This window comes from Herpailurus yagouaroundi, unplaced genomic scaffold (genome assembly GCF_014898765.1).
Source record: "Herpailurus yagouaroundi ecotype Mexico unplaced genomic scaffold, PumYag 186, whole genome shotgun sequence".
NCBI classification, from domain to species: domain Eukaryota; kingdom Metazoa; phylum Chordata; class Mammalia; order Carnivora; family Felidae; genus Herpailurus; species Herpailurus yagouaroundi.
Window position 1 is genome coordinate 3,569,983 of NW_024412417.1, and position 26,414 is coordinate 3,596,396.

The following is a 26,414-nucleotide window of genomic DNA, read 5'->3' on the forward strand; positions in this document are numbered from 1 at the left end:
CAGTTAAGCGTCTGACTTCAGCTCAGGTCATGACCTCATGGTTCATGAGTTCGAGTCCCACATCAGGCTCTGTGCTGACCACTTAGAGCCTGGAGCCTGCTTCCGATTCTGTTTCTCCTTTTCTCTCTGCCTCTCCCCTGCTCGCGCTCTTTCTCTCTCCCAAATAAATAAACGTTAAAAAAAATAAAATAAAAACCTTGTCACAAAATACCACAAATACAAACTTGTAAAACATTGACAGATTCTCTATTTTATCAGAAGAGGAAAAACTGAATAATAAAACAGTGAATAAAATGTATTTAATTGCTGGTACACCAGGCTGTGAATGAACTTGACATTCACAAATGAGCGCTCAATGTTAAGTTAGCAATCAGATAAAACTCAGGGAGGAGGTAAGCGAGTGTCAGAGAAGGGGCAGGATTTTAAGAGAGAAGAGAGAAGGAAGATAAAAGAGCCTGCAGGTATTGGCCCCCCTTTGACCTTTCAAGCGGCTAGTTGGGGACTCGTCCTGCTAGAGGCCCTGCTCTAGCAGACTGGTTCTGCTCATTGATTTCTAGAAGAGGCTGTTGTTTCTCAGTGGTCAGGATCAGGGCATGCTGACTGCAGTTTGTCACATTTCACCTTATTTACTGTTTCTTGAATGAGTGTATAAAAACTAAGCAGTGGTCTTGCAAGTAATCTTGAGAGGACTTAAAACAATTCAAATTCTTGGACATGTGTCAGAGGCCCCAGGTAAACCTCCACTCTACCCCTAAATCCACAGGGATCCCTGTAACCACTTTTTTCTTCACGATCACTTTGTTTTCAGACAATCTGCCCAATCCTCCCAGCCCTGCACCCCTTTTCCCACCGCAACAAGAAATAAGATCTAATGAGAAAGTACTGTATCATGTGTCATGTGCGTATGGTTTTGAATAGCTCGCTATTTTCTTCATGGAAATCTTTTTAAATTTATCTTTCTTAAATCGCTGGCTGGAACACTTAATTTCTTGACAGAAATGCAGAGTTAATTATCTGCTTAATGAAGTTAAAAGTCCAAAATACACTCCTTTATTTAAACGGAAAAGCTGGCTTACTTTGCCTAAAGATACAGGTCTGAGCTACAGTTGTCTTCATGAAGTTATAGCCCCATTTCTGAAGAATTGATCTTTGACATGTTCAAAGATAAGGGAAAGAGAAGTTAATGCAGACATATCTAGGGGGATACACAGCACAGCACGGGATTCTTCTGTCATGAGAATCACATTTGAAAAGACTCATTTCTTTTGCCTGAAGTGGAAAAACGCAGAGGGACAGATTAAAAATTGGCCTGTGTTGTATTTCTGGATATGACAAGCATCAGTTATTATCATGTCATTGTTCTTTCTCTTTGTTTGCTGTTGCAAAACAAATACTAAATGTTACTTGAGGATTATTTATTTTTTGCCAGAGTCCTTATTTGAATAGCATGTGCAAAAACAAGACAAATGTGGTGTTACACCTCTGCTTCCTGTGTGGCTGTGGGACGAGAGCACTTGTGTCCACATAGTATTGTCTGTCCCCCATAGAATGATTTATTTAACGATCTGACCATTGTGTACTAGCACGTGGCCTATAGGTCTCATAGCCCTACAAGGTTGTAGTATGGTCTGGAATCTCTGGTGTGGTTCAAAAGTGACACACTCCTAGGGTTTCTTCGGACTTGGACAAAATTAGGTTTGAACCTCTGTTATGGATCATATTCACTTTTTAAGAGTATCACCTGCCAAGTAGCCTAACTTCTGGTGGTATGGGAAGGAGACTGTTTTCTCTAATTATACACGTAGATGACCAAATACTGGCTATGTGCTACTCTATGAGATTGAATGTCAACTCCGTCAACCTCTTAGCTTTTCTTTTTGAACCAAAATTATAATAATACTATAGCTGATATTTATTAGTTACCACTTGCTGAAGACTATACTAAATGCTTCTTAATCTTATTTAATCCTAATATTTTATTAGGTAGATTCTGCTTTGTTCCTTGAAGTATGTAAAGAAACTGAGGCCAAAGAAAGTTAGCTAACTCCCTTAAGGTCAAAAATCTCATAATAATACCCTGTGAATTTCTTCCTAGACCTTCTAGGCTTGAAGCTATGGTGGTTTGTAGCCAATTTCTTGAAAAGATAACAACAATCATGGTTGGTTGGAGAGAAAAGAAAAAGATATTTTAGGACTTGTTGGTTGTAATAGTTATCTACTGCTCTGTAACAAATTTCCCCCTAAAGTAGCAATTAACTCATGCAGTTTATGAGAGTCAGGAATCTAAGGGTTGCTTAAGTGGGTGATTCTGACTCCGATTATCATGAAGTTATAGTTAGATTTTGAGTTGGAAACTGCAAACATCTGAAGGTGCTTGAGGAATACTTCTTAGCAGCTATTGGCACAATCAGTTCCTCATCATGGAAATTCTCCACAGGTGTGCTCCTGTGACAGGGCAGCTGGCTTTCTCCAGAGCAAGTCCTCATAAAGAGAGAAGGAGACAGGGGCGCCTGGGTGGCTCAGTCGGTTAAGCGTCCGACTTCGGCTCAGGTCACGATCTCACTGTCCATGAGTTCGAGCCCCACGTCGGGCTCTATGCTGACAGCTCAGAGCCTGGAGCCTGTTTCAGATTCTGTGTCTCCCTCTTTCTCTGACCCTGCCCTGTTCATGCTCTGTCTCTCCCTGTCTCAAAAATAAATAAAAAACGTTAAAAAATTTTTAAAAAATCTTAAAAAAAAAAAAAAAAGAGAGGAGACAAAGAGAGACCAGCAAAGAGACAGAGACACTATGATGAGAGTGAGACTAAAGTTATAATATAACCATGGCAGTAACTTCGTCACTTCTGTCACATTCTGTTCACTAGAAGAAAGTCCAGTCTGCACTAGGAAAAGAGGATTAAACTCGATTTCTACAAGGGCAGAATCAAAAAATATGTGTTCACATCTTTTTTTTTTATATGAAATTTATTGTCAAATTGCTTTCCATACGGTGTAGTGCATTCATATCTTTAAAATCACCAATAGTAGTCAACTTTTAACTGTGTATGTGTGTGTTGAGATAGAGTGGTGGAAGGGAATCTTTATCTGCTTTTTTCTCTTAATATCTACCTCCATTGAAAGAAGCCAAATTGATGTTTAAACCCAGCTTACATATCTGTTCCTTGTCTTCGCTGAATATTACAAATACTGGAAAATAGAATCATATATGTTTTATCTTTAGAAGGCTGTCTCAACCCACATATACAAGTGTATACATCATGAAATAGGTATCAGTAGAGCTAAAACATATGTAAGAAGAGAACACATTTTTTAAGTTAATACTAAAGGTGGCTATTCTAAAAAAGCTTTTAAAGAAGTATTTCAAAAATATCAGCTTTCAGAAAAGATTCCAGTTTTTTAAATGATGGAAAATCCACGTCTCTTAGGAAAGGCTCAGTTCGGTCACTGATTCAGCAGAAATGCCATGCTGGGAAATGGAAAGGAATCCAAGTTTTGCAATGCAGTGTTCTCTAGAGGCTCACCCTAGAGCAGAATGGGTAACCCAGGACTATCTGCATTGTGGAGTTTGGAATAGATTTGGTAGAAATGGTTCAAACTCGTTAGAGCAAGAATAGAAAATAGGAAAGCATCGCTTTGTCCTCCTAATCTGGAAAGTTATCAAGGAGTAAATGCATGTAAGCAGTATGCCAAAGGATGGAAAGCAGATCTATGGGCAGAGATTGGTAGAATATAGTGGGACTGGAAGTCACTTTCAGGAAAACAAGTAACATAAACAAACACGAGAAACACAATGCATTTTCATGGAAATTTGGGAAGCACGGTGTTTTTGAAGCACTTTTGGATGTTTCAAAATACCCACTGTTTTGGATGCCAGTGGGTATTTGCTGAAAGGCAATTTGGGAAATTTAGAGTTTAATCATTAAGCAGCAGAGAGATACTGAAAATTTGACAGAATGGAGTTGGTTACGTGGGGATCAATTCGGTGAGCTCTTCTTTCAAACACTTATTTGATTTCCCAACTGTGACCTGAAAAATGAGGATAATGTTTACGTCAGACATAATATTGATCCTTATTCCTTGAAAGAAAAGTTGTGTATATTATGCCATTTTACGCGTATTTGTGTATGTGAATCTGAATCATTTTTATGAATTCTATAAAGCACCACTATTTTCAACAAGCATTACTTATTCCACATTAAAAACAATATAATGGAACTAAGAATTTTTCTCATTTTTAAAAATGTCATTCTTGATCTCATTCTTTTTTGGTTATTAACAGAATGAATTAAGAAACACAAAGCTAGTGTTGCCAGCGTTGTGTGTTTCCCTATTGGTGTATGTTTTTACACGATCCAGAAGTAGTGGACAAAGGCCAAGAATTTTTGGTTTTCAACAACAAACAAAACCACAGTGATGCAAAATGTCCAGAAAATATTTAAAGACTTTTCTTTGTTTTCTTGGGAATATCAAAATATATAGGTTATCACTCTTCCTCACATAGTCCTGTCATTTTTCTACATCATCTGAAAATCAATATCTCAATAAATTGTGGTAGGTGAGAGGTTAACTCACAGGTGTTATCTTGCTTATGAGAGAGAAATGTGTCTCGATTTATCTCATGATTCAGTCAACTATGAGCAATAATTATTCTAGCAAACGTTTGTTAACTTCGTGATTTCTGGCTTTTAAAAAAATTAAATCACTAAATATCCCACCTATCAAATATCCTTTATATATATATATATAATATATAATATATATTACATATATATGTATCATATATATATAATGATGTACACATATATATGTATCATATATATATAATATATATGATATGTATAATATATATGTATACACATACATATGTGTATACATATATATACACATACATACAGACACACAATATTTAAAATAAAATAATAAATAAACATTATAAATGAAAAAGAAATCACCCATATGGCTATCATCCAAATAAACGGACGGTTCTTAGGTTTGGAAGGTAACAAAGATCTGAAGGGGACACACTCTTTAATCCCCATGGTCAAATCATTCTTCTGTTCCAACAATTTTAGCTCTTTAATACTGCTCTCACCCATTGTCTGTCTTCTCTCTCTACTCCTGTCTAGGCTGTGTGAGGCAGACCCGCCATGATTCTCACCGGGATCCTTTGCCACAGACACAGAGTTCATTATTCTGCTTCCAGTGTTGCCTGTGAATCACATTCCACCCTGCAGGATGAGAAATATTTTCCCCAAAATAAGATTTCCCCTTACCCTAAAACCTAAATGGCTAAAGCCTTGCAATGGGTCCCCATTGACCTCAGGAGAAAAGTTCTGATGCTTTGCCCAGGACACCTAAGATCCAACGAAGCTGGGGCCCTCCTTGCCCACCAAGTACCCCTGCTCATCTCTGTAGTCCTCCTGTAGTCCTCTTGCCAGTTCTGGGTGACTTTTGTCCCAGCCATGCTTAGCTACTTACAGTTCTCTGAATCCCTCATGGTCTCTCCCCCGAGTGGGCCTTGCTATGTAGTGGTCCTTCCGAGTGGATGAATTCCTTTAACCTCCACAGATTCTTTCTCAGGGCTCCAGTTATCCACTTGCTTTTCATCTGGTTGGTCCTGTAACATTTCTGGTGATGTTACAGGACTCTGCTTAAATGTCACTTCCCCCAGGAAGCCTTCCTTACCCCTCAAGAGGAGTTGTGTGCTCTCAAAGCATCTCTTGTATGTCCCCCTGCTTGCTTCTATCAATTCTTATGTACCTGTCACCCTCCTGTCTTGAAGTCTCTCATAGTGCTAGGGCTAGTTAAGCTACTCAGTATAATTTTTTGACTATATATTCATTCACTGCAGAGGTGAGGTTATACTGTCAATCACTGCTGATCATGAATCATCTGGAAGAGGAGAGGGGCTCAGTGCCTGCAGTCCCAGTTCTGGGCAAGTTAGCCAAAGTAACTGCCCATTCTAAGGAACTAGGGAGAAGGCGAGGAGGGAACAGGTGTGCAGAATTTCCACCAAAAACCTGTTCATAAAATTTGGAATGATTGCGTGCCTAGGGCAGCGGCATACTCTTTTTGAATTGACCAACTCTTGGAAAGATAACTATCCACCCCACCCAGCCTGCCTGGATTTCACTGGTGCCAGAGAAGTCAGGGTCCTCGGCGAGGGGCCAGATGTGTCTTGTGGCCAACTGGGGAAGACTGGAAAAAAGAAAGGAATTAGTTTTAATCCTAGTTCTCACACAATTTTGTATTTTATAAATAATGCTATTTTTTTAAATTGTAGGCCAGCATCAAGTTTTCTCAAAGTTGGGTTTTTATTCCTTAGTCCATTATGTTGAGCTTGCCTTTAAAATGTGTTTGTCTATGACACATCTTCAGTTCACGATCTTCTGTTCTGACATTTTTAGAGCTGTAACCAAGATTATAATGTGGCAGAACATGGTAGGTGCAGGTGAGTAATATTTTTAGAGTTTCTTAGAAACAGAAGCCTCATTTTCATGCCAATAATGTAAAGAGCAAGGAGGAAAAAGACGTGGCATAAATATCATATCATATATATAAATCGGATTGATAATGTTATGTTTTTAATGGATCCAAACACTTTTTCCCCCACATAAATATTTTTAGTGATTATTATAATGAGAGCCTGATTCCCACGGTACGTAAGGAAATACATAATGCTAGAAAATAAGGAAACCTACTTTTATTTCCTTGTCAGTTCTGCCTTTGAGTTCTGCATTGGTCACCCCTCTACAATAACATATGGAAAACTATTTTCCCCCAAACTGTGTAAATCGGGTTGTCTTCGGAGATGTCTCCAGAAAGAACAATTTTAGAATCAGGTAAAATTTGATTTGAATCCAAGTTCTGCTACTTGCTAGCATATGCCCAAGTTAACCTCTGCACTGTCATTTCTTCATTTGCTAGATGTGAATAACTGTACCTCCCTCCCAAGGACATCGAGAGCACTAAATGAGACCACATATACAGGGTGTCTGTCACTACATGTGGCTCATAATAGGGAGTCAAGAGAGACTAGTTATCAGTTTACTTCTGGGACCTTTCCCAAGTTTCAGCCTTTGTTATTGGACAGAATTGCTGTGCGTGTGGTTTGGAGCTTTATACAGATGTGGGTTATTTCTTAGAACAACAATCAAAACATTTTGTTTCTACAAGGTCTAATCTAAATAAGATTTTGTTTAGGTTAGTCTTTCTACAAAGACTGATCTAAATAAACGTTTGGAATGTTGATCCTCCAAAGAAATTAAATACAAGTTTAGCGTTCTGAATTTTTTTTTAACGGATAGCGTGCTTCATTAAACTTTCCTTCATTGTAAGGATCCGCATTCCAGCTGACTTACAAAAACCAAATGAAGAGTTGAAACGGATGGATTTGTTTCTAGGGGATCCTGTCTGGCGAGTACGTAGAGGTACATCCCTATCTTTGAGTGACAGACCAAACTGTGGCTTATGGGCAGAGACACGATTGTATGGAGGTACAAGTGTCTGTCAGTAGCAAAATTAGCAAAATCCAACAGAAATTAATTCATAACAATATAGGGGAACAACTGAAAAGGAAACACAGCTCCTAGTCAGCCATCTCCTCATTAATATGATCAAAACAGATCATCTGCAGCGACAGAACATATACTCCTACAGCCCCCTTGGAAGCACAAAGGAGGGATGTGGAACCTGCCTACCCACAGTTATAAATAGCTCCAGGAGCAGAATCCAATGCCTCTGAATCCTGAAGAGATTCAGAGTTGCCTCAACACTGAGGAAACAGTCCTCTTTTGAAAAGCAATAAGCAAACAAAAAGTGTGGTTTGGAGAGGGCAACATGCTTTCTCAGTCCAATTTAATAAACACACAAGAAGCACCTGCCAGGTTCAGGGTGTTGCCAGATGTCATGTGCCAAAAGAAACATAATAGGGAACAAAAATTAGCCCTGCCCACCAATGAAGTGATGTGATAAAACATTTTTGTTAATGGCTACTCTACTGTCTTGAGCATTGTTGTTACAGGCTCTTTTTCAGCTGGCAGACAAAGCAATTGTCGATGTGACAGAGAAACAGTAGGAAAGGATGTGATCCCCTTCGCTACCCCACAAGGTTTAATGTAAAATAATCAGATCTTCAGCCTCTATGAGGAGGGGACTATGATGAGGAATGGTTCTGTGGCCACAGGAAAGAGGGTAGTGGCTGGAAGGGGCTGTTTTCTTTCTTTCTTGTTCTCCACTTTCATCATGCAAATCAGAGGCACAAATAAAGCTCAATGAGCTGGTCATGGTAAGAGAACAGTTCCTCCACATTACTCATTGTACCCAAAGTGTTAGGTAGCTACTCTGTATTTTATGCAGCCTAAGAGACAGTTTGCAAATGAGTCTTAAAGAATGAGCAAATAGCAATAAAAGTCCCCTATTTCAGTTTCAAGCTGAATCCCTGGCAGCTCTTTATCTTCTGTCCCCACAGTTCTTGTGGGGATTGTTTGAGGAGGAGCTAGGATGCAAATTCACTGCAGATCCACTTCTGTGCAATTCTGAAATCCAGGAAGTTCTGAAAACGGAATGCTTTGGTTTTCTTGTTGTTTGGTCAGCTTAGCATCAAAATCCATTTGATTATAAAACCTATTTTAATACTCAGGAGTATGCTGTAAAGGTATCAATATAGTCGTTACAGCATATTACCCCAGACTCTGCTGGGGGGTATTATATATGTGATGAATGTATTTTACATGTGTGCGTGTATATCTCAGGTATCGCTTTCTAGATTCTGAAAAAGTCTGAATTTTTAAACACATCTAACCCTAAGAGTTTCAATGGCAGATTGAATTAAGATGGATATGCCATAATATATGGTATGGTAAACAGATCTTTTAATTATTTTCAGACCATCAGATTGTATGCTTTAGCAATGCTGAAATGCAGTACTAACTTATAAAACAACTACCAATTCTTTGAGAAGTTCATAGCACTTCAAAACTCAGCAGCATACATAAGCCATGGACAAGTGAAAGTTGACCCCTGGGAGTTTGGGGAAAGTATGGATGGATTTATTAACCTCTCAAAAATGATGCTCTTATGAGACTAAACTAATTATGTTTGTGGCAAGTGTACCGGCGTGTAATGAATTAGGATTGCTTTCACTTGTAGGGTTAATTTACTAAGGAATCTGGAGCTGCCTTCTGAAAGTTACTGCTGACAGATGATTTAGATAGCTTTGAGAACAATCAGTTGGTTTAAAAAATATTCCTTTTTGTATTTACTGTTGCTACAGGATGTGATGCTTGTTTTTCTGTAGGCTCTGTATCCTGTGTAGTATTCTGTAGAATTTTCCTAGTCATGGGCGATGCTCTCTTAGGAGGTGAAGAGTGTGGCCTCAACATGATATCTGACATCTGGAAAGTCTCTTTAATCGAACTACAGTTGAGAAAAGCCCACCATCACACACTTAACTATGGAGTTGCACTTTAAGCAGATGGAAAAGCTAACTGCCGAGCCTGGGAGTACTCTTTGAGAATAAGTTCAGATAGGAAGGAGTCAGGGTCTTACCCCAAGAGTGTGCTCTCACCCCTTCTTCCACCCATTTCCACTTGGGGCCCCAAATCCAAATTGAAAATATAGCCTTGTCTTTAGACCTGGAGTAGTACCACTAATGGATTAATTACTGGTCTCCCCCCCCCCCGCCCCGGCTTTGCTGAAATCAGAGATGATATTAACCATTTAGAAACCTATAAAACCACAGAGCCCTGAAAAATGAACAAATTCAGTACTGGGGGCCACCTAGAGCTGAACATTTCCTAGAAGGCCCCAAACTTGAATAGAAGCAGAGCTCCCAGGGCATTCTCCGCTGTGCCAAGTGGCTGAGCCCAGAGTACTGCTTGGACCATGCTGCTTTCATACTTCTGACCTCTTCTTGTGCTTGGTTCTTTGCCATCTTCCATGAGCTCAGTATCTCCTACCCACATGACCTTGCTACACAGTCCAGTTAACTCTTATTAATAGGAATAGCTACTATTTAGTGAGCATTTAATACATATCAATCATTGAGAAAACTTTAACTCAACTTCTCTTTTAGCCCAACTGCACCAAGACTCTCCCAGTTGAACACCTGGCAAATTACAGGTGCTCGATCTAAGTTTTCACCACTCTCTTCACCTCCCCTAAGAGTTCCTTTGGTTCATCTTGAGATTCCTTCATCTGGCACAACAAATATTCATGGAGTACTGAGTCTGCTTTCATTCTCAGCAGATGCCAAGATGGAATTAGGAATTCAAGAGATTCTCTGTGAAGGGAAAAGGGAAGAGGAAGCAGGAGTTGTGGGAAGAACCTTCAGACTGTGGTGCCAGTCTGACATCTGGACAGAAACATGAAAGTGGGGCAGGAAGAGCCACCAAGAAAGTCCTGACCAGGCCAGTAGGGAGCCCCACATCAGGCAGAAATGGCCCAGTTCTTGAACTTCCCCTGTGCTCAATCAGTGACTGGGAGTAGCCTATAGAGAAAGTGGCAGAAGGATTGCAGAGGAACCCTAAGGAGCAGCAGGTGGAACAGATTCTGTTCTCAGGGAACCTCCACCTACCACAAGAATGTGATCTCAGAGCACGGGCAAGGATTCAGGAATTCTTGAAACATCCACCTTCAAATACCCATTTCTCTTAAGTCTCGAAGACTTTTCAGTCCATAAGAGTCCAGTGTTTACAAGTTTTTAAAAGCAGATGTCTCTGGGAAGGAAAAGACCTAAAGCCTTTGTTATCTAATAACTTAGCAAAAGGTGGTTGAAGGCCTGATGAGAGTCAAAGGACAGGACCCACAATCTCTGAGCACCACATTAGTATTTAATGAGGTGCTGTGAAGGCACCATCCCTCATCAGAAGAAATAAAAGCTTCCTTCTGCTTTTCTTAGAGTTTCCACGTTTCATATTACAGACTCACTTTCTTCATTTCAATGAGAAAATAGTTGCTCAACAGGGAGGCAACTGACTTCAATCCTTTTATATTGGAGCGGGAACATTCATGGACCATGTCAAATATCAGGATGCCTGGAGCAGAATGACCATGACTCTGTGTGTTCTGAGTGTCCCCATGTTGACATTTTTTGAGGTCATATGACAAGAAGGGTAGAGCATGATGAGAGAATTTCTTCACCTGCTGATAAAAAAAAGTAAAAAAGTCGTTCTTTTCTTTGCATTCAGCACTAGATAAACCAGTGAATACAGACCTAACCTGTTCTGGGATGAAAACTGAGACCAATGTTCCCACAGATTTGTGGAAAAAAACACAGAGGAGTTAATGGACTTAAAGTCATACTGTGAGTTAATGGCCAAGACTGTCCATAGAATCACATCCTCCATGAGCATCAAAAAAATACTACGTAGAACTGAGTAGAAATATTCAAACTGGTTCCTTCCAGTCCAATCACTAAACTGTTAACACAGAGCCTTTTGTGAGCATAATGAAGATTATCATTGTAACCTTCCAGGTACATGATTCTACATCTGTTGCCATGGCAAAGGAACAAAATCTAAGCTTCTGATTAAAATGAATCCTTTTGTTAAGAAATAATCAAGATTCCTATCAGAGTTTTATCATAGTCTTAGTCTTTTCATTTTTTATACTACCTGAAGCCTGAAGCTCAAAGTGCCTACTTGAAGTTTGCTTTTTATTGTTTACATAATAAGTGAATTAATTTTGTTCCGTCATTTCCTTGATACGTTTTAATAACATAAATGTACTTTAATCATTATGCTTATCGGAATGTTTTTATCTCAGGGGTGACAAGTAGATTGACGGATAGTGAGTATAACATATATTTGTTTCTTCTGGAATCTTAATTTTACATTTCAGTATTAAAGTTTTTGAGTGATTCCGTACAGAACACAAAAAACCTATCAAATATGAAAGAGGAATAGGAAATTATAAATAAAATCACTGTCAGCCTAGAGATACTAATTCCAGTATAGGCTTCCATAAATCCTTACCTGAAGGCTGTAAATGTTTCTGAGAAAAACCTGATGCTGATGTGATTTAAGTGTCTCTGCTCGAGAAATTATGCTGTCTTTTTGCTACTGTCCGCTTAAAGAGAAGTTCAGCTGCCATTTAGATGATGTATTTCCTCCTTTGTAATTGCTTATTTTCTGTTCTGAAAAGCTTTCCTTCCAACAGTGCTCTTAAGGGTGCGATTTTATAATCAAGAGCCTCTGCCCTTCATAGCCTCATGAGACTGGAACTTGCTGTTTCTCTCCAGAGATGCTTAATAATGAGTCAGGAATGATCAAGAGGCTTTCTGTGGCTTAAACACTTTTTGATAGGGGCAGAAGGAAAAGGACACCTGTATTCTAGTCTAGTCTAGAAGAGGTGTGTGATTTCAAGCAAATTATCCTTAATATGTTTGAACCTCATTTTGAAAATGAGAAATTTAGACTCACTGGTCCCTTCCAGCTCTATAATGCATAGTCTTTGGTTGATTAGCTGATTGCTCATGAAATTTAGTGATTTTTGATACTGAATTTTGTTTTCCACATATCAGACTATATATACCCTGTTATTGTTGTTAAATATCTCTCTCATTCAAAATGAGACTTTTTAATAGTTATACACACTTAACTGATGTTGAGAATGCTCCCTATTTAATAAGCTCTATGTGTATTTAGTGTTTGGCTAAAACATTGTTTGCACTCTTTATGTTTTGTGTGTGTTAATGTTACGTGTTTGTTGAATGAATGCTTTTTAATCTATACTGCAAAAGCAGGTGGTTTTATTTTATTTCCTTCTTTAATGCACCTTCACAAAGGGATATTCAGTAAATAAGAGGTACTCATATACACATTTTATCTTGTCCTTTTTTTTCCAAAGATTGGTCAGTGAGTTTGAAGATAAAGCTTTTGTTTAAAAAAAAAAAAAAAAGACACTCATGTGGTAAGAGTTATTTGAAAACAGAGGTTCGGAAAAGTTTCTGTTTTTCTCAGGGTTCTCAAACTTTATTATTTTTACTTATTTATTGATGTATTTTACTGTGGTAAGAACACTTAACATGAGATCAGTCCTCTAAAACTTTTAAATGTACCATACATTATTATTGACTATAATTTCTAACATTATACAGCAGATCTCTAGAGTTATTCGTCTTGCTTAACAGACTTAGAGCCTGTTGGTTAGTGACTCTCCATTTCACCTTCCCTACCAGCCCCTGGAAATCCCTGTTCTACTCTTTGATTCTTTGAATATGACTATTTTAGATACCTCATACAAATGGAATTATGCGGTCTTTATTTTTCCATGACCTGCTTCTTGTACTTACCATATTATCTTGAAGGTTCATTCATGTTGTCACGTATTACAGAAGTTCCTCTTTTTTAAATTTAAGGCTGTATTCCATTGTCTGTATATACCACATTTTCTTTATGTAGTCATCTGTCTATGGATATTTAGGTCATTGCCATATCTTGGCTATTGTGAATAGTGCTGCAGTGAACATGGGAGTGTTCAAGGTCCAAATTCATTCTTTTTGATTGTGAATATCCAGTTTTCCCACCACTATTTGTTGAAGAAATACTTCATTCCCTATTGTGTATTCTTGTCCTCCTTGTCAAAGATCAGTTGATCAGATATGCATGGATTCACATCTGGGCTCTCTATTCTATTCCACTTTATGAATGCTTGTCTTATGCTAGTAGCATCCTGTTTTGATTACTGTAATTCTTAAAGATATTTTGAAATTATGAGGTATGATGCCTCCACTTTTGTTGTACTTCAGCATTGCTTTGGCTGTTCAGGGTCTCCTGTGGTTCTATGTGAATTATAGGATTGTTCATTTTCATAAAAAATATTCTTGGGATTTTGATAGAGATTACATTAAATATGTAGATCATTTTGGGTAGAATAGACATTTTCATATTAGTTCTTCTAACCCCATGAACAGGAGATATCTTTCCATTTATTTGTATCTGCTTTAAAATTTCTTTAATCAGTATTTTATACTTTTCAGTGTACAAATCTTTAAACTTCTTGGTTAAATATCATATGACTTCATTCATATGAGGAATTTAAGGTATAAAACAGATGAACATAAGGGAAAGGAAGCAAAAAGAATATAAAAACAGGGAGGGGGCAAACCATAAGAGACTCTTAATTACAGAGAACAAGCTGGAGGGGGTTGCTGGAGGGGCTGTGGGTGGGGGGAGGGGCTACCTGGGTAAGGGGCATTAAGGAGCACTTTTTGGGATGTGCACTGGGTGTTATACATAGGGAATGAGTCACTGGAATCTACTTCTGAAAACATTATTGCACTATATGCTAACTAGGATGTAATTCAAAAATTAAAAAAAAAGATTACTCCTAAATATTTTCTTCTCTTTGATAATATTTTAAATGGGATTATTTTCCTAACTTCCTTTTCTAATAGTGTATAGAAATGCAATTGATTTTTGTGTGCTGTTTTCGTATTTTACCATCTTAGGGAGTTTGTGTTAGAACTAAAGAATTAGTTCTAACAGTATTTTTATGGAAGTTTTGGGGCTTTCTATGTACATGGTCATATGGTCTTCAAACAGGGGGGGTATTTCTTCTTTCTTTCTTTCTGATTTGGATATTTTTCTTTCTTTTTCTTGCTTAATTGCTCTGGCTAGGACTTCCAGTACTATGTTGAATGGAAGTGGCAAATTGGTATTCTTGCCTCGTCCCTGCTCTTACAGGAAAAGCTTTTAGTTTTTCACCATAAAGTGTGATTTTAGCTGTGGGTTTCTCATGTATGGTCTTTATTATGTTGTGGAGTACTTGTATTTCTAGTTTGTTGAGCATTTTTATCATGAAAGGATATTGAATCTATTCAAATGTTTTCTCAAATCTATTGAGATTATCATGTGATTTTTATCTTTTATTCTGTAATGTGGTATATTAATTGATTTTCCTGTTGAGCCACTCTTGCATTCCAGGGATAAATCCCACTCAGTCATGGTGTATGATCCTCTTAATGTGCTGTTGGATTTGGTTTGCCAGTATTTTGGTGATGAGTTTGGCATTACATTCTTTAGGGCTATTGGTGTGTAGTTTTTCTTGTAGTATCCTTGTCTGGCTTTAGCATTAAAGCTGAATTTATAAAATTGGGAGTGTTCACTAGCTGTCAGTTTTCTGGAAGAGTTTAAGAAGTATTCATGTTAATTCTTCTTTAAATATTTGGTAGAATTCACCAGCAAAGCCATCCGGACCTGTGTCTGTCTTTGTTGAGAGGTGTTTGATTACTGATTCAATCTCCATACTAGTTATAGACCAGTTGAGAATGTCTATTTCATCATGATTATTCATAGTAGGTTGTATGTTTCTAGAAATTTATCCATTTTTTCTAGGTCATCCAATTTGTTGGCATATATTCATACTAGTCTCTTATGATCCTTTATATTTCTGTGACATCCATTATGTCTCTTCTTTATTTCTGGTTTTATTTATTTGAGTCTTCTCTCTCTCTCTCTCTCTCTCTCTCTCTCTCTCTCTTTCTCTCAACTAGCTAAGTGTTCATCACTTTTGTTTCTTTTCAGAAAACCATTTCTGAGTTTTGTTAATTTTCTATTATTTTGCTATCCTCTATTTCACTTATCTCTGCTCTAATCTTTATTTTCTTTCTTCTGCTAAATTTAATCATAGCTTGTTCTTTTTCTAGCGCTTTGAAGTACAAAGTTAGGTTGTTTATTTGATATCTATCTTCTATGTAGATGTTTAGAAGAACATATTTTCCTCTTAGAACTGCTTTTTTTTCACATTCCATAAGTTTTGGTATATTGTGTTTCTATTTTCATTAGTCTCACTTTTTTTTTTTAATTTCTACTTTGACCCACTGGTTATTCAGGAATGTGTTAAGTTGCACATATTTGTGAGTTTTCCAGTTTTTCTCCTGTTAATGATTTCCACCATTGTGGTTAGAAAAGGTACTTGATATGATTTCAATCTTTTTAAAATTATGACTTCTTTTATGGTCCAGCATATGATTTTCCCTGGAGAATATTTATGTGTTTGAAGAGACTGTGCATTCTCCTGATGTTGGATGGAATGTTCTGAATATGTCTGTATGTCCATTTGATCTATAGTGTGGTTCAGATCTTCTGGTTCCTTACTGTGTGAGTGTTCTGTCCATTTAGAAAGTGGGTTATTGAAGTGTCCTATTATTATGTTTTTGTCTATTTCTCCTTTCAGTTCTGTCAGTGTTTACATTATATATTTAGGTGATCTGATGTTGAATGCATATACAATTTATAACTGTTATTTCTTTCTGGTGGATTGACTGTTTTATCATTGTATAATATCCTTTGTCTCTTGAGAGAATTTTTGAATTGAAGTTTACTTTGTGTGGTGTAAGTGTACCCACTCCTCTCTTTAGGTTACCATTTCCCTGTAATATATTTTTCCATCTTCTCACTTTCAGCCTATGTGTGTCCTTAAAACTGAAATGAGTTTCCTATAGAGCAATTTGTGCATTTTGTTTTGTTTTGTTTTAATCCATTCAGGCATATTATGCGTTTTTATTAGGGAATTTAATCCATTTATATGTAAAGCAATCATTGATAGGGAAAGGTTTACTATTGCCATTTTGTTGTTTTCTGTTAGCCTTGTTCCTTTGTCTGTCTTGTCCTCTTGCTGTCTTCCCTTATATTTTTTTTGACTTCTTTTTGGTATTAATAGGCTTTGCTTTCTCTTTTTCTTTGTGTAACATTTATAGGTATTATTTTGATGGATATCTTAGGGCTTACATAAAACGTCTTATAATTATAGCAGTCTGTTTTAAAAAGATAAGTTTAATCACATACAAAAACTCTACACTTTAGCTTCTCCTCCCACCCACATGTTGTTACTGTCACAATTTATGTGCATTCATACTGTGTATCTTTTAATGTATTTTGGTTACAGTTCTATTGTAATACTTTCTCTTTTAACTTTTTTTTTTATTTTGTAGTGAGAATAATGTTTATTGAGAGTGGTTCATTATAAACAATATAGATATATGAATATGAATATGTATATGAATATGTATATGTATATGTATATGTATATGTATATGTATATGTATATGTATATGTATATATATAAAATCTCTGCAATGCAAAAAATCCCTTTTGTCCCTGTGTGGCTGCAGTGAACAAAACCAACCGTCCAGTGTGGCTTCGCTGGGCCCCTAGCATGTGGACAGGGGTCATGGGTGCCACATGCTATGGGCAGAAGTTCCTGAAGTCTGGGCTCTCTCCAGCCTTATTTTCATGCCATGTGCAAGAACACAACGTAGTGTGGTTTGCATCCTACCCCCATGACCCTCCCCCGGCAGATGGCACCGTCTCAGGCACAGGTAGCTTTCTTGTTAATCTGCCAGATGGGTGACCTCTAACTTGTGGCCTGCCCAGGGACTAAGTGTTTCTAAATGTCGCACGATGGACTGAGGTGCTGTGACCACTCTCCTTGGAGGCCGCTCTCGATGACGGCCCCACCAGTCGTCCAAAGCTTCGCTTCCTCATTGCCTTCCTTGATGCATCCATTCTTACCACAATTGTAGCCAGACCCTTCCTGAGGACGCCCAAACCTCAGCTGCCACACATGGTGCTCCTGGGCATGACACCAGAGTTCCCTGGGATCTTGGGCCACCCCGCATCAAGGCAAAAGAGACGAGACCAGTCTGAAGGCAATGCTAGTCTCTGAAACCAGGCTGGCTGACCTGTTAGCTAACCAGCTAATAGCGCCTCCGTCTCGGCCAAAGGCTGCATCTGGTGCCGAGGAGCGATTCGGCTGGGTGGTCTGACGGCCCTCATAAACAGAGCCCACCTCTGCCCCTCAGAGCAGCCGTGGTGGGGGGGCGCCAGCCAGCTGGTGGGAGCAGATGCTGAGCATGGTTTGCGGTCCGGAGGAATGGCAGCTGCCGTGTGGCTCTTGGGGCAGCCTTGCTCCCTTGCCAATGACCGCTCACGAGGGGTAGGCGTCCTCAGCCCCTTTGGGAATGATCCATTTCCCTTAGTTTTTAGGTACAGACCTGCATTCAAGACCCAGCCCCACCACTGTCCTGGATATACTCTCCCCAGACTGATGGCCGGATTTTGTCTACAAGGTGAGGGGTCCTGGCACTCAGCCCACCAGCTGTGAGTCCCTTTCTCTTTGAAAGAGAACTTGGGCTGGCTTATCTGCCCTCTGAACAGAGGTGTCCGTGGTTCTGAAGTCCCTGAATCTCACTATTATTGTTTTACTTGAGGGTGACCCTCACTCCCCACAAGCGAAAGCTTAAATCTCAAAAAAACCACCACCACCACCAAAAAACAAATGGTCCATGCTACGTGCAGTGCTGTGTGATTCTGGGCGGGTATTACCCTCCTCTGTCAAGAAAAAAGAGACCCAGTGTTCTGTGCAAAATGTCCTGGCATGAACACTGGGGTGGGTGGGAGGCCACAGGCTATCCGCCCCCACTGCCTCAGGAGTGCAGGCCCTAGCACCCCAGCACCTCCAGCACCGTGAGGCTTGGGGCTCCCTATACTCAGAGAATGGGCCCCACTGTCAGGGCTTAGGCTAGTGTCAGGAGGCCTCATGGGTTGGGGGGGGGGGAGCTTTGGGACTCAAGTGGCTGTTCTTGGCCCTCAGGGTCAGGCATTCTCAGAGTATATTCAGCACTGCCAGCCAGGAAGAGCCAGGGCCCTGTCTCCTCCCCTCAGGGCCCTCCACCCTACAATGCTATAGTACCTGGAGGGTGCGGGGTGAGGTTCAGGGTCCTTTTGGCCTGAGGCCCAGCCCTCCTGAGGGCCCAGAGGCCTGACAACCAGCCACAGGAACTTGGACCCACGGGGAGGCGGGAGGGAGTGGCAGCATTCACCAAAGGGCGCAGGGAGGAGGTCTATAGCACTTCTGGGGGACAGGGGGGAGTCCCCCTGGGAGGAGTCCCCAGCCCTGGGAGCCGGGGTTGGCTACATGGTCTCCAGACACACCGATGCCATCCTGACAGGCGGCTTCTCCAGGGCTCGGCACCCAGGTCTGTGGGGAGGCGATGTCAGGCTTCTCCACCTGGGTCTGGTTTGCAGGCAACAGAGGGGACTGTGGAGATCCCCTGGGCATGGTTGGAGTCAGGCCTGGGGTCCCCGGGGAAGCTCTACTCAGATGCTCTGCGGAGGCCTCCAGCAACCAGCAGGTGTGCGGGGTAAGTGATGTGATGACACGCGCAACGCTGGTGGGCAAAGCAGGCATGCCTTGGGCTCCAAGACTTCCCTGGGGCTTTGTCACATGGGCTTATGTGCCATAAGTGGTTCTGGCTTCCTCGAAGTTACTGATGCTGGTGCCGCACATTTGGTCAGCACAGGCTGGGTTGTTGTAGAAGATGCAGCCAGTGCCCCAGTTGCAGCCAGGCAGCACAGTGAAGCGGCCCTGGTGGTCAGGGGTCCGGCAGAAGCAGTGGCGGCCGCTGGGGGCGAAGCAGCGGTAGGTAGGCGACAGGACCGGAGCCGAGGTCGCAGTGCAACACCCCAGAGTTCACCAGCACGATGGCCACGTGGCCCTGTGCCAGGTGCTCCTGGATATCCTGCACGCTCACTGTGCATTTTTCCACCGGCACCTTGCAGGCCTTGGCTTGTGCAAACACCTAGTTCACCCAGGTCTCCTCTGTGTCAAAGTGCTTCCTGTAGCCCTTGTCAACGCCCAGGGTCTGCGTGCAGAAACGGTGCCTCACGCCACAGTGGCGCAGTAGGTCAGTAGTGCAGATGCCCCTGGTTAGTCGCGGCTCCTGCAGGGCGCTCTCGAACTCACTGTCGCCCAGCTGGCCCAGGCACCGCAGCACCATCTTGGAGCAGGCCAGGCCGCAGTCCCAGGGGTAGAGCTGCTGGATGATGGGCACGGACAGCCGCACAAAGTCTCCGGGTGCCAGCGGCGTCCCCTCTGCCTCCGCCCCCATAACCCGGGCCGCGCGGGGCGCCCGCGGCCCCCGCCTGGGGCGCCCGCTGCAGCTTCGGCTTTGACCAGGGCAGGAGTGGGGCCGGTGCATGTCAGGTTCCTCCGCCGCCGCCACCGCCGCTTGCTGGGGGGCCGGGGAAGAGAAGGCCTCTTTTAACTTTTATGCTAGAATTAAAAATGACTTACCTACCACTATTACAGTAATACAGCCTCCTGTATGCGACATTTACCTTTATTAGTGAGTCTCTAATGCTCTGCGGTTGCTATTTCGTGTTCTTTCATTTCAACTTGAACAACTGTTGTGGGAAGCCGTGGAGAAGTTGGAGCGCTAGATGCATGGAACACTCTTTCCCTCTTCAGGTGGAGGCTGAGAGCTGGGATTTTCATCCGCTCAGTCCCTGCGGAGCATGGCAGATGATGCATGGAGGATCTATTTCGGTTTTCACCAGGTAGCTAGCCTGTGCCAGGCCTGCCAGGGCGCCAAGACTGGCAAGACAGAAGCCAGTCCTTTGGGGAGTCCTCTTGCAAAGTTGCAGCGCTAGATACACAGACCAATCCTTTTGCCTCTACTGAGAAAAGCTGTAAACTAATCCTGATCATGTAGTGCTGTTCCGGGGCTACGGACTCTGGCAAGAAAGCGTCCCCACCAGTGGCTTCAGTGAACCTGGTTTTATGTATGTATGCCAGGGTGCAGGAGACGTTGATTAGTTTTTGGATTTGTCTGTGAGTTGTTGCTAAATCCTTGTCTATGCAAGGAGGAGGGCTCAAGGCTTCTTACTATGCCACCTTGCTAAGGTGACTTTCCTACTGATTCTTTCAAGAATAAAAAGCCAGAGGGGTGCCTGGATGGCTCAGTCGGTTAAGCATCCTACTCTTGATTTCAGCACAGGTCATGATCTCACGGTTCATCAGATCAAGCCCCACATCGGCTTTGTGTGTGGCTGAGCTTCTGACTCTTGGTCTCAGCTCAGGTCATGATCTCACAGTTGGTGAGATCAAGCCTCTTGTCTGGCTCTGAGCTGACAGCCTGGAGCCTTCTTGGGATATTCTCTCTCTCTCTCTCTCTCTCTCTCCCCCTCTCTCCCCCCCCCCACCCCTCTCCTACTGGGGCACCCCCCTTTCAAAATAAATAAACTTAAAACACTGGATTGTGTGATTTTTTTTTTAATTTTTTTTTCAACGTTTATTTATTTTTGGGACAGAGACAGAGCATGAACGGGGGAGGGGCAGAGAGAGAGAGGGAGACACAGAATCAGAAACAGGCTCCAGGCTCTGAGCCATCAGCCATCAGCCCAGAGCCTGACGCGGGGCTCGAACTCCCGGACCGCGAGATCGTGACCTGGTTGAAGTCGGACGCTTAACCGACTGCGCCATCCAGGCGCCCCTGTGTGATTTTTTTTTAATAAAGTTTATTTATTTATTTTTGAGAGAGAGTGAGAGAGAGCATGAACAGGGAAGGGGCAGAGAGAATCCCGAGCAAGCTCCATGCCATCAGTGCAGAGCCAGATGAGGGGCTTGATCTCACCAACCATGAGATCATGACCTGAGCTGAGATCAAGAGCCAGAAGCTGAACCGACTGAACCACCCAGATGCCCCTGCAGTCTCTTATTTCAAAGCCCATTCTATTTCTAATATGCCACAGTTGCCTGTTTCTTGAAATTTCATAGAAATTGCTCTGTACAAGACATATCACTAATGAGGTATATGTAGAAAAGGAATAAATTGAATTATCTGCTTACAAATGTAAATGGGTTTTCCTACTCTCTCCATGTATGTATAATACACACACATTATAGTTTATATTCTATGAATGTCCAAGCTTATCAATGGTCAAATATAAATTAAATTGAAACTCAAATATACGTTTATCAGTCAAAAAGTATAGTAATGCCCATTATTCAAAAACACAGGGAAATGAAGACTCTCAAACACAATAATGGGACTGTATGTGTTGGAAAATTTACAAAAAACTACAAACACTTGGTAATTTCACTCCTAGAAATTAGCTTAAGGAAATAATTAAGCATATGTGTGAAGCATGTTCATCATATAATTTCTAGTTTTTGTTATAAACAACCCAAGTGTCCAACAATATGGAATTGGATGAATAAATTATGAATATAATAGAAAATACCATTTAGCCATTAAAAATTATATTGGATAGGGTACCTGGGTGGCTCAGTTGGTTAAATGTCCCACTTCAGCTCCGGTCATGAACTCAATTTGTGAGCTCAAGCCCCACATTGGGCTATGCTGACAGCTCAGAGACTGGAGCTGTCTCTCTCTCTCCTTCAAAAATAAATAAACATTAAATTTGTTTTAAATATATATATTTCAAATGAGTATTTATAGGCATGAAAAGATATATGCATTTTTAAGTACAAATATCTGATTAAAAATAAACGTATAATTGTTTTTAGAAAATAAACAAGGGCGCCTGGGTGGCTCAGTTGGTTAAATGTCTGACTTTGGCTGAGATCATGATCTCATGGTTCATGAGTTCGAGCCCCGTGTTGGGCTCTGTGCTGACAGCTCAGAGCCTGGAGCCTGCTTCAATTTCTGTGTCTCCCTCTCTCTCTGCCCCTCCCCCACTCATACTCTGTCTCTCTATTTCTCTTGCTTTCAAAAATAAGACATTAAAAAATTTTTTTAAAAAGAAAAGAAACAATATATTATAGATGGTTTAATAGCTTCAGGCATAATTTACATACCATAAAATTCACCAATAAGTGTATGGTTAAATAACTTTTAGTGAATTTATAGATTTGTACCACAACAATCCAGCTTTAGAATAATAATTTTTTCTAAGTTTTCATTTTAATTCCAGTATAGTTAACAGTGTTATGTTAATTTCAGATGTATAATATAGTGATTCAATAATTCTATACATTACTCAGTGCTCATTATGATAAGTATGGTCTTTAATCCCCATCATCTATTTCACCCATCCTTCCACCCAACTCCCCTCTGCTACCTACTGGTTTGTTTTCTGTAGTTAAGAGTCTGTTTCTTGGTTTGTCTCTCGCTTTTTTTCTTTACTCATTTGTTTTATTTCTTAAATTCCACATATAAGTGAAATCATATGGTATTTGTATTTCTCTGACTTAATTTGCTTAGCATAATACTCTCTAGCTCCATTCATGATGTTGAATATGGCAAGATTTCATTCTTTTTATGGTGGAGTAATATTCCATGTTACACACACACACACACACACACACACACACACACACACACACCATATCTTCTATACCCATTCATCTATTGATGGACACTTGGGCTGCTTCCATATTTTGGCTATTGTGAGTAATGCTGCAATAAACATAAGGGTACATGTATCCCTTTGAATTAGTGCTTTTGTATTTTGGGGGTAAATACCCAGTAGTGGAATTATTGGATTATAGGGTAGTTCTATTTTTAACTTTTCAAAGAACTTCACTACTGTTTTCCACAGTTTACATTCCCAGCAGCAGTGCACAAAGGTTCCTTTTCCTCCACATCCTCTCCAACACTTGTTATTTCTTGTGTTTTTGATTTTATCACTCTGACAGGTGTGAGGTGATATCTCTTTGTGGTTTTGATTTGCATTTTCCTCATGATGAGTTATGTTGAGCATTTTTTCATGTGTCAGTTGGCCTTCTAGATGTCTTCTTTGGAGAAATACATGTTCATGTCTTCTGCCCAGTTTTTAATTGGAATATTTGTGTTTTTAGGTGTTGAGTTTTAAAAAGTCTTTATATGTTTTGGATACTAATAATGCTTTATCTGATATGCCATTTGCAAATATGTTCTTTTGTTCATCAGAGACATTGGCCTGTAATTCTCTTTTTTGTGGTGTCTTTATCTGGTTTTGGTATCAGGGTAATGCTGGCCTCACAGAATGAATTTGGAATATTTCCTTCCTCTTCCACTTTTTGGAACAGTTTGAGAAAAATAGGTATTAGCTCTTCTTTTAAATGTTTGGTAGAATTCACCTGGCAGCCATCTGGTCCAGGACTTTTGTTTATTGAAAGTTGATCACTCGGGGCGCCTGGGTGGCGCAGTCGGTTGGGCGTCCGACTTCAGCCAGGTCACGATCTCGCAGTCCGTGAGTTCGAGCCCCGTGTCGGGCTCTGGGCTGATGGCTCAGAGCCTGGAGCCTGTTTCCGATTCTGTGTCTCCCTCTCTCTCTGCCCCTCCCCCGTTCATGCTCTGTCTCTCTCTGTCCCAAAAATAAATAAACGTTGAAAAAAAAAAATTAAAAAAAAAAAAAAAGAAAGTTGATCACTGAATCAACTGTATTGCTGGTAATTGGTCTGTCAAATTTTCTATTTCTTCCTGACTCAATTTTGGTAGCTTATGTGTTTCTAGGAATTTGTCCATGTTAGCTTGTAATTTTTCATAACATTCCCTCACAATTGTCTGTATTTCTGTGGTGTTGGTTTTTATTTCTTCTCTTTCATTAGTGATTTGTTTGAGGTCTCTCTGTCTTTTTTTATGAGTCTGGCTAAAGTTTATCTTTAAAATTTTTTTTTAATGTTTATTTATTTTTAAGAGAGACAGATAGAGCAAGAGCCGGAGAGAGGAGGAGACACAGAATCCAAAGTAGGCTCTGGGCTCAGAGTTGTCAGCACAGAACCTGACATGGGGCTCAAACCCACAAACCATGAGATTATGACCTGAGCCAAAGTTGGATGCTTAAGTGACTGAGCCACCCAGGTGCCCCTGGACAAATTTTTTTCAATTTTGCTGATCCTTTTAAAGACCTAGCTACTGGTTATATTGATCTGTGCCATTGTTTTTTTGTTTTTTTGTTTTTGTTTTTTTGTTGTTTCTTTTTTTTTTTTTTTTTTTTTAGTTTCTATATCATTTATTTCTGCTCTGTTTTTTATTATTTCATTCCTTCTGCTTATTCAAGGTTTTGTTTGTTCTTTTTCTAGCTCCTTTAGGTGTAAGGTTGGATTATTTATTTGAAATTTTTCTTTTCCTGAGGTAGGCCTGTATTGTCATAAACTTCCCCCTTAGAACTGCTTTTGCTGTCTCCCAAAGATTTTGGACCGCTGGTTCCATGTAACTTTTTATGTCTTTTTTGATTTCTTGATTGACTCACTAATTGTTTATTTGCATGTAATTAACCTCCATGTATTTGTAGTCTTTACAGTTTTTTTCTTGGGTTTATTTCTAATTTTATAGGCTGTGGTCATAAATGATGCATGGTATGACTTTGATATTTTTGAATTTATTGTAACTTGTTTTGGTGATCTATTCTGGAGACTTTTCCATGTGTACTTGAAAAGTATGTGTATTTTGCTGTTTTAGGATGGAATGTTTTGAATACATCTGTTAAGTCCCTCCGGTCCAGTGTGTCATTCAAAGCCACTGTTTTCCTTGTTGATTTTCTGTTAGGATGCTCTGTCCATTGATGTAAGTGGGATGTTAAAGTTCATTACTATTATTGTGTTACTATTGATTAGTTACTCTATGTTTATTAACTCTTTTATATATTTGGGTGCTTTCGTGTTGGGTGCATAAATATGTACCATTGTTATATCATTTTGTTTGATTGTCCTGTTTATTACTATTTGGTGCCCTTCTTTGTCTTTGGTAACAAGAGTTACCATCTTTGTTTTTAACGTTTATTTTATCTGATATAAATATTTCTACCATGGCTTTCTTTCACATCCATTTACATAATAAGTGTTCCTCCATCTCCTCACTTTCAACCTGCAGGTGTCATTAGGTCTGAAACAAGTCTCTTGTAGGCAGCATATTGACGGGTCGTGTTTTTTTATCCACTTTGTTACCCAGTGCCTTTTGATTAGAGCCTATAGTCCATTTACACTCAAAGTAGTTATTGATATGTATTTATTGCCATTTTTAAAATTGTTTTGTTGGTTTTTTAAGCTTTTCTCTGTTCCTTTCTTCTCTTGCTTTCTTTCATGGTTTGTTGAGATTCCTTAATGATATACTTGGATTCCTTTCTCTTTATTCTTTGCATATCTATTGCTGGTTTTTTAATTTGTGGTTACCCATTAGGTTTGTATATAACATCTTCTGCATATAGCAGTCTATATGAAGTTGATGGTTTCTTAAGTTTGAACACATTCTTTATTCTTTTCCCCTCTATGTTTTAAGTAAATGGTTTCCTTTTTTACATTCTTTGATTTTATGAATCTATTGACTGATTTTACAGAAATACTTATTTTTACTTCTTCCATGTCTCCTACTTTTCATCTTCTCAGTTATAGTCTTTCCTTTTCACTCAAAGAGTACCCTTTAATATTTCTTATAAGGCTGATTTAGTGGTCATGAACCCCTTTAGTTTTTGTTTGTCTGAGAAACACTTTATCTCTCCTTCTATTCTGAATAATAGCCTTGCTGGATAGAGTATTTTTGGTTGCAGATTATAAGCACTTTGAATGTTATCATACCATTCCCTTCTGGCCTGCAATGTTTCTGCTGAAAAATATGGTGATAGCTTTATGGGGTTTCCCTTGTATGTAACTGTCTTCTTTTCTCTTGCTAATTTTAAATTTTTTTCT

At 39.9% G+C, this 26,414-nt stretch overlaps 1 protein-coding gene and 1 pseudogene across 2 annotated transcripts in view; one reads left to right on the top strand and one right to left on the bottom strand.

The window, feature by feature from the left end:
- NECAB1 (N-terminal EF-hand calcium binding protein 1) overlaps positions 1 to 26,414 on the top strand; it is a 195,655-nt gene that overhangs the window by 101,586 nt on the left and 67,655 nt on the right. The gene's annotated exons all lie outside the window — the stretch shown is intronic.
- On the bottom strand, positions 18,978 to 19,948 carry LOC121042679 (protein GUCD1-like; annotated as a pseudogene).